General features: G+C 38.4%; 1 protein-coding gene and 1 pseudogene across 3 annotated transcripts in view; one reads left to right on the top strand and one right to left on the bottom strand.

Annotated features, from left to right (window-relative positions):
• The window catches only part of Fgf13 (fibroblast growth factor 13), a 516,384-nt gene that overhangs the window by 142,410 nt on the left and 359,534 nt on the right, over nucleotides 1-14,440 (bottom strand). The window lies entirely within an intron of this gene.
• LOC121140081 lies at nucleotides 2,178-2,271 on the top strand (annotated as a pseudogene).

The raw sequence follows: 14,440 nt of genomic DNA on the forward strand, positions 1-14,440 counted from the left end.
CAGCCCATTCTTTGCCAATTTGCTCATCACTCCTCTTTCTCTGTCACTGGGTTCCTTGGGTTCAGTTCAGTGTTTAACTGTGGGTGTTTGCCTCTGCTTCCATCAGTCACTGGATGAAGTCTCCAGGATGATTATAGACATCAAGTTCATTATCAGGAATGGGCATTCGAGGTGGTCTCTCCACTGTTGCTTAGCTTGCCAATTGGTTTCATCCCTTTAGATCACTAGAGGTCACACAGGTGCCTGATCTGTCTTCTAACCTATGATTCCCTCATTCCTCTATTCTACCCCCCACCACACACTTAACCTTCCTGTTCCCCCATGACCTACTCTCCCTTCCCCTCCCCCCTCTTCTTCCCAGCTCCTACTCCCCCCACCCCTCACCGTGTTCCAATGGATCAAAGATCTCAACATAAATCCAGCCACGCTGAAACTTTTAGAAGAGAAATTGGGAGATACTCTTCAACGAGTTGGTACAGGAGACCACTTCCTGAACATAACTCCAGTGGCACAGACACTGAGATCGACAATTAACAAATGGGACCTCCTGAAACTAAAAAGCTTCTGTAAGGCAAAGGACACAGTCAACAAGACAAAAAGGCAGCCCACAGAATGGGAAAAGATATTCACTAACCCCACATCTGACAGAGGGCTAATCTCCAAAATTTACAAAGAACTCAAGAAGCAAGTCTCCAAAACACCAAATAATCCAATTAAAAAGTGGGCTGCAGAACTATATAGAGAATTTTCAATAGAGGAGTCTAAAATGGCTGAGAGGCACTTGAGAAAGTGCTCAACATCCTTAGCCATCAGATAATGCAAATCAAAACAACACTGAGATACCATCTTACTCCTGTCAGAATGGCTAAAATCAAAAACACCAATGACAATTTATGCTGGAGAGGATGTGGAGAGAGGGGAACACTCCTCCACTGCTGGTGGGAGTGTCAACTCGTACACCCACTTTGGAAATCAGTATGGAGATTCCTCAGGAAAATGGGAATCGATCTACTACAAGACCCATCAATTCCACTCTTAGGCATATATCCAAATGAGGCAAATTCATACAACAAGGGCATCTGCTCCAGTATGTTCATAGCAGCATTATTTGTAATAGCCAGAACCTGGAAGCAACCTAGATGCCCCTCGACTGAGGAGTGGATAGAGAAAATGTGGTACATTTACACAATGGAGTATTACTCAGCAGAAAAAACAATGGAATCTTGAAATTCTCAGATAAATGGATAGCAATGGAAGAAACCATCGTGAGTGAGGTAACCCAGTCACAAAAAGACAAACATGGTATGTACTCACTCATATATGGATTTTAGACATGGATCAGGATAGTGCCAGTCTGCACTTCCACTGATAGAGAGTCTGGGAAACAGGAAAGAACCTAAAAGATGTGCATAGTACCCAAGAGAAGAGGAATGAGGCAAGATCCTCTGAATCTGGAAATCTTACATGTGATGCTTTTGTGTATGAACAGTTAAACTAGGGTAGATATTATTCCTGCTACCCTTTCAGATAAAAGGCACATTTGTGTCAGGAATCAGGTTGTCAATTGAGAATACGCTGTTCCTTTTCTGATTGCTGGATGATATAAATAATAAGGGACATGGTGATGATTCTGGAAGAAAAAGCACATTCTGTTTCTCTTAGTTTCAAAAAGCTGGTTTAGTTTGATTTTCTGTGTATGAGTGTGTGTCTGCATGTGTGAGTGTATGTCACAGGTCCAGCATGGAAGGAGGTCAGAAGCCTGTGTCAGATCCCCTGGAGCTGGAGTTCCAGATGGTTGTGAACCACCACTTGAGTGCTGGGAACAAAACCTGGGTCCTCTGCAAAGTAGGCAGTGCTTTTAACTGCTGAGCCATTGCTCCCGTCTCCAGGAATCAGCCTTCTTTTTCTCAAAGGAGGGGATGAAAATAACTCTGGAAAGATTTATAATAGAACATCAAGGTTGTGTTGCAATTCTGCGGAGGCTGTGATAACACATGCACTTAATTGTTAATGTGAAAAGTAGAGAAGGCTTTTGTTTTTGCTGCTGACTGGTTTCTCTCTGTGTGCTTCCCAACAGCATAGACATTTTATATGCCCTTTAAAATGCAGTGTTTCAAATACTACCTTGAGGAGGATATAACCATCAGTACATAAGGGTTTTATAAATGCAAGAATTAGTGCTTACTTCGGCAGCACATATACTAAACCTGGAACGATACAGAGAAGATTAACATGGCCCCTATGTAAATTCCTGATGCATTCTATATTTTGTAGAAAAGCAAGAATTGATGTAATGACATAAAGAGAATAAATACTGTAGACATGAATATTGATAATATGATCATGTCTATTGTTATTTTTACATCTGGAGCAATTTACCTAACAGGAGCTTCTTTATTTCAGATACAAAAAGAAGAAAAACAATCTGTTATAAAAGGAAATTCAGACTTTGAACTTCACCTTCAAGGCTGCATTTGTGGACTCACAAATGTTGCCACCGAAACTCCAGTTAGTGCTTTAGCCAAACAGAACTTTGATGTTGCTTACCTTAATTCCTTACTTTGCATATCCGTCCCTTAACATCATGCTTGCGGTAATTTTTCTTCTTTTTTCTCTTTCCCGTATTTTTCCCTTTTATACCCTTCTTTTCCCCTTTATCATACCTGCTTTTTCTTCACCTTCATTTCCTTTCTTTCTGTTTTATTCTTTCCACATATATCTTATGTTTCATCCTAATGTCAAATGTGGAATCCCCCTGCATCTTCTTCCTTAGTAAAGAAACAGGCATTTACCAAACATGCCAGTATTAACTATTCTTTAAAAACTAACATTGGCATCTGGTAAGATAACCTAGCCACTCAACTCTAACATCCTTGGTTAGATCCCAAGATTCCATGTAACTTGGAAGCAGAAAATGACTCTTTTGCTGTTCTTTGACTCCCCACATGTATGCCCTGACATATGTGACTATGGATGCCTACATATTATGCACATGTGCACACACAATAATAATACAATAGAATAGAATAAAAATTCTTTAAAATGACATTAGGCAGACTTTGCCAAGTTCAGTTATAAATAAGTTGAGTTACGAATGAGAGCAGAGTTCTTGTTTTACTTCCTGTTCAAACACAGACCCCAATAACTAAATTGGGAGTCAGAAATGTGATGCCTCACACAAATTAGTTAACTATGATTTTAGCCGAGCTACATGTAGTCTCTGGGACCTATTTAATGGATAATTACTTTGAAATACTTTAGAACGCATAAATTACTCCAGCCTCACATATATCTTATATTAAGCTTGTGTGACCACTCAAATTATTAGTTCCCAAGTGAATTTAGAAACACATTATTCTTTGAGGCTTTCTTGCAGAACTAAATGTAAAATTACCTATAACAGGCCCCAGCCATAGCAACAGAGAATAGTATTTCCACATCACCACCTCAGATAACTTTTATGCTGTTTTAATCTCAAACTGATGAGTTGTCTCTATTTTGGTACAGAAACAAGTTTCTGAAAAATAATGAAAGAGATCAGATGAAGCATAAAGCAAGTAAATAAAGTTGTCACATAAAATTAAAGGAAGGATCCAGATGCTGTGACACAAGTCATTACATAGAGCCACAAAATCACTAAGCTCATCCATACTGCTTCTTCTCCAGTGTGTAATGTGCCTGAAATCTGTCCTGTTTTTCCCACCTGGCCACATGGGGGCCTTACAAAGAAACCCTGTTCTCACTTGAGCCCGGAAAGCCAGGGAAGCAAATGTGCTCTTCACTGTGGGTGAACTTGTTCTGTTTTCTACAGTTCACTCAAGCACATATTCTAAAACATTAAACACCAATAATAGGAGCCCCGCAGCCCAAGATCTCTGGAACACTGAAGTGGCATCTCAAGACTCAGATGGTGAACATTAACCACGTTTCACAAAAGCTGTGGTAGAACAGACTGTTAGGAGACTCGGGCATTACAACTCAAATGATTTTTTAACTGCACTTACTTGAGAGCAGTTAACTTTTATGTTCTCGGTTCTTTGCTCTAAAGACTTTGGAAATAGCACTACAATTAAATCTGATTAAGCAATTTATTGGAAAATAGATGTCACTGAGGAGTGATATCACAGCTTGAGGAGACATAGCACTTCGCAATGACCAAATACCTACACAGCACACTGAAAATACTCCATGCTAGCAATTGTGTCTCGGTGACTATACTTTCTATAGCTTCTTCCAGGTTCTTCAGCTTTACACAAGCATGCACACTAACAGATTGGAATTATCCAGGCCTTGTCTTACTCTTTTTTTTTATCATTTTTTATTTTAATTTTAAATAGCTTGTTTTACATGTCAATCCCATTTCCCTCTCCCTCCCCTCCTCCCGCACTCCCCTTTCCCCCTCCCTCCCACCCTATTGCCAAATCCTTCCACATAGGGGATATCTAGAGTTTGTCATTTCACTCTGGGTAGGGTCAAGGCACTCCCCTAAGAGTCCAGGCTGAGAGAGCATCTCTCTTTGTGCTATAGGCACACGAAGACAGTTTGTATACCAGGGATAGACACTGATCCACAGCTCAGGGCCCCATAGGTTGCCCAGGCCTTCTCGCTGACACTCACATTTGGGGGGTCCAGATCAGTCCCATGCTGGCCTCCCCACTGTCGGTCTGGGGTCCAAGAGCTCTCCCCTGTTCAGATCAGCTGTCTCTGCTGGTTTTGTCAGCCCATTCCTTGTCTTACTCTTACACACACTCCTTACATCCCAGAGACACCAGTCTGTCATGTCATTTCCCCTTGGCTTTTCTCAAATACCTGCCTGGTCCTGACTTTCAAGAGGACACACAATCTAGTAGAAAGAAGTAGGTAAGGGTGTTCCTCTACATTCTGCATGGTAACTGAGAAAAGCAGAAAATTAATAAGTAAGTTGGTCAAAACGTTGAAAAGAGAATAAAGCATGCTGTTTAACTTACACTGCAAAGCCAAGTCAAATCCTTCCTTTATAATGACAGAGATGACAATGGTAGGTGATAATGCTAACGAAGATGCAAAGCTTGCAAATATTGACTCTGTGTGATGAGCTATTCTAACTATTCTCTATATATTACCCTATTTAATCTTCATCTGACGTCAGCAGTATAGGATTCCAATTTACACAAGTGAGGCATAAAAAGTCAGAGCTCTCTGCCCAAAGTCACAGCTGCCAAGTGACAAAATTTACCCCCAGACAAAACAGTTTGGTGCCAGACTGTTCACTCTTACCCATCAAATCAAACTCTTAATGCCTCCCTAGCACTCCCACAAGCACTTCCATAAAATGTGGCATACTCCAGGAACTCAGCAGCATTGAGCAAGAGAGAACACAAGCCACATTTAAGCTGAAAGGCAAGAAAAGAAATATTGAAATAGTTGAAGTCAGGGACCCTTTCTTATTTGTCTCATCAGTGGCACAAGGAATCGGCAGAATTGTCCCTGGGATGCTGTTGTTCAAACTTGGGTTGCGCTTGCTAGCCAGACACTGTATGACTGGGCCACACTTTTTCCCTTGACTTTTTGACACTGTCTCACAATGTAGCTGCAGTGGCATGAAATTTCTGTAGAGTTCAGGTTCGTTTGGACTCATGGTCATTCCACTTCCATTTCCTGAGGGCTAAAGGCAGCCATCATGTTTGAAGTCATATGAAATACACACACACATATATGTTGTTTTAATTTAAAATGATACGAACTTTTGTTTAATCCAATTTAATAGAAAATAGACAACTCCCACTAGTTCCGGAGCTGCCTATATTCTTTATGATATTTAAATGGTTTATTAATTTTTAGTAAATTAATAATTGCAGGAGCTAAAAATCTCATCTAGTATATTCAATACATCTGACAAGGCCCACACTAGGAGCTAGGAAATCTTGGACATCTTCAGTGTTTTATTCTTCATTTTCCAAATTAACAATGGGAAATAAATCAAATGTACATAACCTTAACTAAATTTTGAACTGAATAGTATCCAATATCTAATTAATTAATTCGATAATTCCAGTTCGGGTCTTTATGCTGCGCAGAAAACGTCTAGTTTCTACTAGTGTTTTATTTTGGTTTTGACTGCTGAATGGCAGTAACAGATCATGCCACAAGATGGCACTCCTAATTCTTTGCATTTGTTTCCCCATCATGATAAAAGCATCTATCTATGCTCTTTCTAATAGCTGCCGAAAAACTAGAACCATGATTTCTATTTCAGAATTCACATTGCTGGGTGATCATATTAACATATATCAGACACTTGAAGTCATCTGGTTTTCTTCCAGGTTTCCAAATGTTACTTTGGATGCAAGTATATATTAGCATATGGATGTATACTATGCTGTCAGTGAGTTGGAATATTTCTCTTCTACTGTGGTTCCCTATACTAGAAAAACAATCAACTTTTAAGTTACAAAAAGTAGAAACCTGCCCAGAACACTGCATGCAATCAGAGTTCCAGTAGCATGTATACTAGACTGGTGCATGTTAGAAGATCTTGGACACAGCATCTTATTCTTCCCATGGATGCTTCAATTACATTTCTGAGATCTTCATATCCAGATAACTCATATGCAACATGCCTAACATGGGTCCTGTGTGTCTACGCCAACCTTCACCTTAAACCACGTATATCCAAAATAAGGGATTAAGCTGCATTGATCAAGTATACTGAAGATGAGAGGAATAACCATGTAATTATAGTAATATTTACTGTATGCTATATACAATGAAGTTTGCTAAGCAGTTTGTGAAGTTAATTTTCATCTAACATTATGAAGAAAATAGCTAGCCAAGAGAAGTGGACTCTTTTGGTTTTACTAATTTTTGTTGTTTTCTTTTTGATGTTTTGTTGGCTTGAGCGAGAACAAGACATTGGGAGGGAGTTGGGAGGTTGGAAGAGTCTGGGAGAAATTGGGAGAAGGGAAAGAATAAGATCAAAATATATAGCATGAAAAACAGTTTGAAATACAAAATAAATTATAAGAAGACTCTTATGAAATGCTTTATATACATAACAGATACTTATTAATGCTCTAGGCAATTCTCAAATATTAAATAATTTCAATTCATCACCATGAAGCTATATATACATGGACAATAGGACTTGGCAAAGTTGTCCCTACTTGCAAATAATGTAACTGTGGTTCATACATATGCTTATAAAACTCTAGGGTCTACAATCCAATACTACAACTCCATTTCATAGATGCAAAATAAATTAAAGACATGAAAGAAGAAAGTTCTCTAAATTTTGCTACTAAGCCTAGAAATGTTTCTGAGTTGGCATCTTTTCTTCTTCCCACACTTATATTCACTTCTCTGTACTCTGCTATTTTCTTTTAGCCTAGTTTAAGACCTCACTCATCTCTCTTCTCACTTTTAGCCTTGTCCTTTGTGGTTAAAACATAATAAAGATAGAGACAGGAAAAATTGGAGCTTGTAGACACTCAGCAATTTATTATACTGTCCACTACTAATTTGAATTAAAAACACCAGCATGTAGCTGGAGAAAGGGATGAGTGGTTAGAAAAAGACATCAGTTAATAACAATAAGTAGTGGGCAGAGATCACTAGACATCTTGAAATAATAAATTTTATATTAAAATATTCTGCAAATAACAGAAAGCAAAATGGTGGGAGAATAGGAGAAACCTTTGCGCCAATGAGGAGTAAAAGAGAACAGGAAAGATATATTTTGAGGATTAGGAATAAAGAATGGCCAACCAAGATTACTAAGCAGAGAATTAATACTTTAAAATTAACGGAAAAATTAAGACCCTCCTAGATGAGCACAAACTACACCATTATAGAGGACACCTGAAGGAGTCCTATGTACAGTTAAGAGGGTCACAAAGAGGAATAGTGAGGAAAGAATCCAGGGAATAAATACATGAGCAAGCAGAAACATTGAAAGAATCGAGCATGTCCAACTAAGTAAACTAGGGATGTTAGAAGATTAAAAAGGAGGAAAGAAGATAATGAACATTACTTGAGACAGCCAGGTAAAAATTCTAAGCATCAGCAGCTTCTTCTCGTCAATAGTCTGAAACATAAACAGTCTCTAATGTCTAATTAAATGCTGCAGACTGGCAAAATGCACTAAAAACAAGATCCAACTGTTTTTTCCCTTTGTTTGAAAGAAACAAGGATCAGCAGACCCCCAGAATTTGGATGCCAGTCAGGAGGCCTCTGGTAGTGGATCACTATCCTGGTGTGTGAATGGACTTTGAGAGCCCGTTCCACCTGGAGGGAGGCTCGCTCAGCCTGGACACATGGGAGAGTACCTAGGCCCTGCTCCAAATGATATGAAAGACTTTGGGGATCCTCTGTGGAGTGCCTCACCTTCCCTGGGGAGCCCAGTGAAGATGGGATAGGGGCTGATGGGGAGCAGAGGAGGAGAGAAGGGAGAGGGATCTGGGATTGACATATGAAGCAGTCTTGTTTCTAATTTAAGTAAAAAAATAAAAGAAAAGAAAAGAAACAAGGATCAGGAAGAAATACATCCCAAATGTTAAAGAATATACCAAGTAATAGAAGTCCAAAGTAAATGGGTATAGATGTAGTTGTCACTGATAAAGCAGGCTCCAAATCAAAATTAGTTAGGTGAGATAAAGAAGGTCACCTGAGGGGCTGGAGAGATGGCCCAGAGGACCTGAGTTTGTTTGCTTCCCAGCACCTAAATCAGGAGGGTCGCAGTCACCTGTAGTTCCAGAGGTAACCAATGACTAAACTCCTGCAGTCACTACACACACAAATACACATGTAATCACACACACACACACACACACACACACACACACACACACACACACACACACACAAGGATATATAACCAGGAATAAAATAAATCTTTTATTACAAAATGTCAACATGTTCTAATAAAAGGGACCCAAAATACTATAGGTTTGAGGCTGGAAAGATAGAGCTACTGGGAAGTGCTTTTCGGGCAAACATGAGTACTTGGGTTTGGCTCTCAGAACACACAAACATAAAGCTGGATTTGATGCCTGTGACTACGTGGCCAACTACTCTAGTCTGCAATGGTGAGTTCTAAGTCAGTGAAAGAACCCATCACGCAAATACATAAAGCAGATAGCACCCAAGGAATGAGAATCAAAGTTATCCTCTTACCAAAAGAATATGATAGACTAATACAGATGACTGTATCCAACACCTGCAAAATGTACTTTCTTCTCAGCAGCCAATGCAAGCTCTAAAAAAATAGACCATATTTTAGGACACGATTTAAGTGTTACTAACTAGAAAAACATCAAAAAACTTTTTGTATATTATTGAATCATAATAGGATAAAGTTAGAAATAAACGGAAAAAGAAACTACACAGATATGTAAAGAATAAAAATAGTCCATTTTGAATGATCAGTACGCCACTGAAGAAACCAGGAAGAAAATATAAACATTCTTACAATCAAATAAAAACCAAAATGTACCTCATTAGAAAATGTCAATTGTTTTTTTTCCCATTTTTTTTATTTTAATTTTAAATAGCTTGTTTTACATGTCAATCCCAGTTCCCTCTCCCTCGCGTCCTCCCGCACTCCCCTTCCACCCTCCCTCCCACCCTATTGCCAAATCCTTCCACATAGGGGATGTCTAGAGTCTATCATTTTACTCTTGGTAGGGTCAAGGCACTCCCCTAAGAGTCCAGGCTGAGAGAGCATCTCTCTTTGTGCTATAGGCACATGAAGACAGATTGTATACCAGGGATAGACACTGATCCACAGCTCAGAGCCCCATAGGTTGTCCAGGCCTTCTCACTGGCACTCACATTTGAAAATGTCAATTGTAATATCAAATTCCTAGCTAGTAGGATTTAGATTAATAAATATCAGACAAAATGCAAATAAATAACTCACAAGGCATTTCAATGTCATAAAATCAAGAATAAGCCAAATCCTAAATTTGTAGGAAAAAGAAATAACCAGGCAAAACATATCAAGAATCAATTAACAATAATCCTGGCTAGGATGCAGAGTAAAAGGAACCCCTGAAATATACTTGTGTGGATATAAATTATTATAGCCACTATAAAATAAACTAAAACTAGAATCACCATTAAATCCAATTGTATCACTTTGGGGTATGTCCAAATCCATCAATGTTAGTATATATTAATGGTGCCTGCATTCACAACAGTCACGACACAGAATCAACTTATCTGTCTGTCAATATTATGAATAGATAATTAAAATGAGGTGCACAAAACAGAGCATTCTTCTATAGTGAAGACTGAAATCTATCATGTACAGGAAAAACAGGCAGAACTGGGAAATAAAGATAAACTAAATAAGACAGACTTAAAAAAAGTCAAATGATACATGCTTTCTCTCAAATATGAAATCTAAGTTAAAACAAAAGGACAGGAAAATAGAAGATAATAGAAACCAGAATCAGGAAGAAAAGAACAAGAAAGAGTAGGGCAATGAATAGAACTAAGCTATATTACATGAATATATGAAAATGTCACAAAGAAAAACATTGTGTTTGCACAGCTAATATATGCTAGGCCTCCTTTGTAGATAAAGGCATAGATGCATGTCTACTTGCTCCTCTGCACAAAATACAACCAGAAACCATGGGAATAAGTCAGAAGCAAATTAAAGATCTGGTCATAGCTGCTGTTAGAAAGGCCCAGAGAAGAGGCACTGTATCTTACAAATTCTTATTGCCTACAAATAAGGGAAGCAGCTCATTAGTTCCTGATCCCTTGCTGAACAATTGGCAGGATATGACACTGACAGCAAAACAAGGGGGGATTGATTAAGGTCTTCCTCATAATAAGCAGTCAAGGGATGCACTCTGTTCATTCTACCAGAACTCTGATCCCTTAGAAACTCCAAGTACTCTGAGAACACTGGCAAGGGCCATCCACTCCAATAAGCAGATCTACAATGTTCATCTCCACAGTTTTCATATAATTCTCCTTTAAGAGACATCATAAATCTAGGTTAAACCAAGCAAGAAGATCCTACCCTCTGCCTAACAAATATTTGTTCCTTCAAAGGGGACAAAGTGATCTGAGATTACATTCTTCTCCTTTCCAAGAGTAAATGGGTAGATATGACGAAAAGGACCTCCCCAAGAGTGTTATTGCTTCCTATTAACCTTCACAACTCTCTGCTTCTCCCATAAATAGAATACTGGGATATCTCATGTGCCAGACTGACAAAAACAGCACTAATTTAAAAACTAAGTTTTGACATTTCAGATGCTATTTAGGCAGCCATGGAAAAAGAACTCATCGAGTCCCAACCATAGACAAAGAACAGAAAGAAACTAATGAGTGCTGAGAAAGGGGTAATTTGCCTATCTTAGGAATGAGTCCCCTGATTGGTTATCCAATACAAAGTAGTCAGCCCTAATATCATATACACACAAACAACCAAAATGAACTCTGAATTTAGATACAGATTTGTAAAAATAAGAATCAAATAAAAAATGGTCAGTAATTCGAGAGGGAGATGGGAGAACAGTAATTTGAGAGGGAGATGGAAGAAATAAAAATTCTAAATGATATGGTTATATTTTACTTAAAATAACATAAAATTTAAAATTAGAATCTAGGAAGGGAAAATCAACTGTCATTAACATTGTAATTCACTATAGGACAGGACCATCACACTAAATGTTTGTTTAGTAAGTGCCCACTCAAGAAAGCATTTCAACAGAACTCTACACTCTGAACACATTAACAAAAATACAAAGGGCACATTTCAAACAATTCAGGCTCATACAAAGAATTAGGTATCTAGGTCATGTTAATACTGTATTAATGTATCATTATCTACAAGGATTTTAAAGTATCCATTGTGAAAAAATTAATGACATTTATTTATCCTTTTTTACCCAAATGAAAATAAAGTAAAATTTCAGGGGAGAATTAGAAGTTAAAAGAAAAGACCCAATGGGAAACATAGAAATGAAAACTACAATATTATAAATAAAAATTTAATAGTACATAGGAGATTACATTGGATAACAGTAGTAAACATGAGAAAAGATGAATAATATTCAAAAACCTGAATGGAAACTAGAAAAAGAAACAAGCAGAAAACCAGTAATAAGCACTAACTTCCGTATCATAGAAGTCCTAAGAGGATAAAGAAAATGTGTATGGAAATAAGTGCACACTGCTCAACTTGAATTAAAAGTTTACCTCCTACAGGTTCTGGAAACTAACTTGGAATGGGACAAACCCAAAGAAATCATTGGTGACACATATAATAATTAAAATTCTGAAAAAAAACCCAAAAATAAATCTTACAAGGAGGTAGAGAGATACCACACATTACTCATAAAGGAACATCAATTTCAATGACAGTAGATTACTCATCTGAAACCATGGAGACCAGAAAGAAGCAGAAAAAATATTTCTCAAATACTGAATTTTAAAAGGTGTCTTCATGTTTGTTTCTTGTGAAAGACCATATGAAGAGAATGACTACAGAATTGGGAAAATCCTGGTCAAGTACATATCTGTCAATTGTTTTTCTAGGAATCTGGACCCTCCAGAGAAGCTTCTGTAATAGTGTGTTTCCATCAAAAATGAGAAGTGCTAAAACTTTACAGGTCATTGGCATTTCCTTGGTTAGGCCATAGAACTGAGCCGTTGGGCTGTATTGCTGAGGACAACACATACTCAGGCTAGAGCATGGAGTCATCAAGCTGGTATTCAACTACAACCTTCACCCCTACTAACTAGCTTTCATGGTACTGACATGTGGTGACTCATGAGAGAAGTTCCTTCTTGCAGTTGACAGTAATTAACAGAGAACCAAATGGGCCACAATACAAGCTACAATAAGACACTGCAGAATACTCAGCCCTAAATGGGACATCTTTAGCAGCCTCCTCACCCCAAATCTCAGGGATCATTGTTGAAGATGGGATGGAAAGATTGTAAGAGCCAGAGATTGTAGGTAAATTCAAGGAAATGGTGCTTTCCAGAAACACTGGGGCTGCACATTTGAACTCACAGGGATTGCAGCAGCATGCAAAGGAACTGTACAGTTTCAAGCCACACAAAATCGCAGCATGGAGTATATTCACCTCCCTAGCTGAGGGTCTAATGCCATTAGCTGCTGAAAGGAGAGTACATATTCTATGGTACAACCCTGGTAGATTGACCACACCTCAGGGGAGGTTCCCCATGCAAGAGTATTTGAGGAACACAAACTGTACTAGACTTAACAGAAAAGGGTGTCATGATGCTGGGTGGATATGTATGTGAGAGAGGATCTGGCTTGACAGATTTTTTTCTTTTGTGAAGTTCTGTTTGTTTTCCAACTCCATTTTGAAAGGTTTTATTAACTGAAAACAATATGAATATAAAAACAAAGTATTTTGAATGGATTAATTTTTTTTCAAACACCCAGAATATCAATACACTAAGTCCCTGCAACTTGGTGAATAGAAACATCCAGGTATAGAATTGGACCACTAAAAAACTACAGCTGTCTACTTTTCAGGTTTACTTTTTTCCTTCTTATTTTTTTGTCCTTTAAAATTTATTTTACATAACAACCACAGTTTCCCCTCCCTCCCCTCATATCGCCCCCTCCTTGATGATAAGGTTGATGACTACCTTATATGACATCCTAGAACCTTCATCCAGTGACTGATGGAAGTAGAGACAGATACCCATAGCTAAACACTGAACTGAACTCCTGGAACCTAGTGACAGAGATAGAGGAGTGATGAGCAAAGGGGTCAATTCCATGATGGTGAAACCCACAAAGACAGCTGACTGGATAAGGGGGACATCTTGAACCCCAGACTGAAGGCTGAGAGGCCAACAGGGGACTGATCCAGACTCCATGAATGTAGTGTCAGTGAGGAGGCCACAGAAATCATGTGCCTCTAGGAATTTGTTAAGATTCTGCTACCTATCCCTGTTCTTGTACTCTTGATGTCTTACACCTACCCAAAGTCAAACACCACTGACCACCAAAGCCAGGAAACAGCACTGTTCAAACAGAACACATTTGAGACCTTTTAGAGATTTAGTCCAGCTAAATCTACCTCTGAGGAGCTGTGTGAACTTAGGCAAGCCATATAACTCCTCTGTTAACAGGGCTGAAACAGTCTCTATTATCACTAACATTCCACAATCTACTTCTATTTTCAGCTATAAAATATAAGTTCTACAGGCACTACATAGAAGGCAGGAAATACAATAGTTAATTTTCTTTTCTTTCCTAGAAAAGCCTGTCTAGTTAACCAATACTTTCATCTGTCTTTTGAGAAACAGAGAAACCTTAAGCTTCCAAATGAAACTGTCAATATTGGCCCACTTAATAGTTTACAATTGTAACCATTTTTAGATTCCTTTCTTTACCATGGTGGCTCTTGCCTGACTTTTCAAAGGAGAAGATTTCTCCTCATTCATTATCTATGCTGTG

Source organism: Mesocricetus auratus, unplaced genomic scaffold (assembly GCF_017639785.1).
Source record: "Mesocricetus auratus isolate SY011 unplaced genomic scaffold, BCM_Maur_2.0 Super-Scaffold_100003, whole genome shotgun sequence".
NCBI classification, from domain to species: domain Eukaryota; kingdom Metazoa; phylum Chordata; class Mammalia; order Rodentia; family Cricetidae; genus Mesocricetus; species Mesocricetus auratus.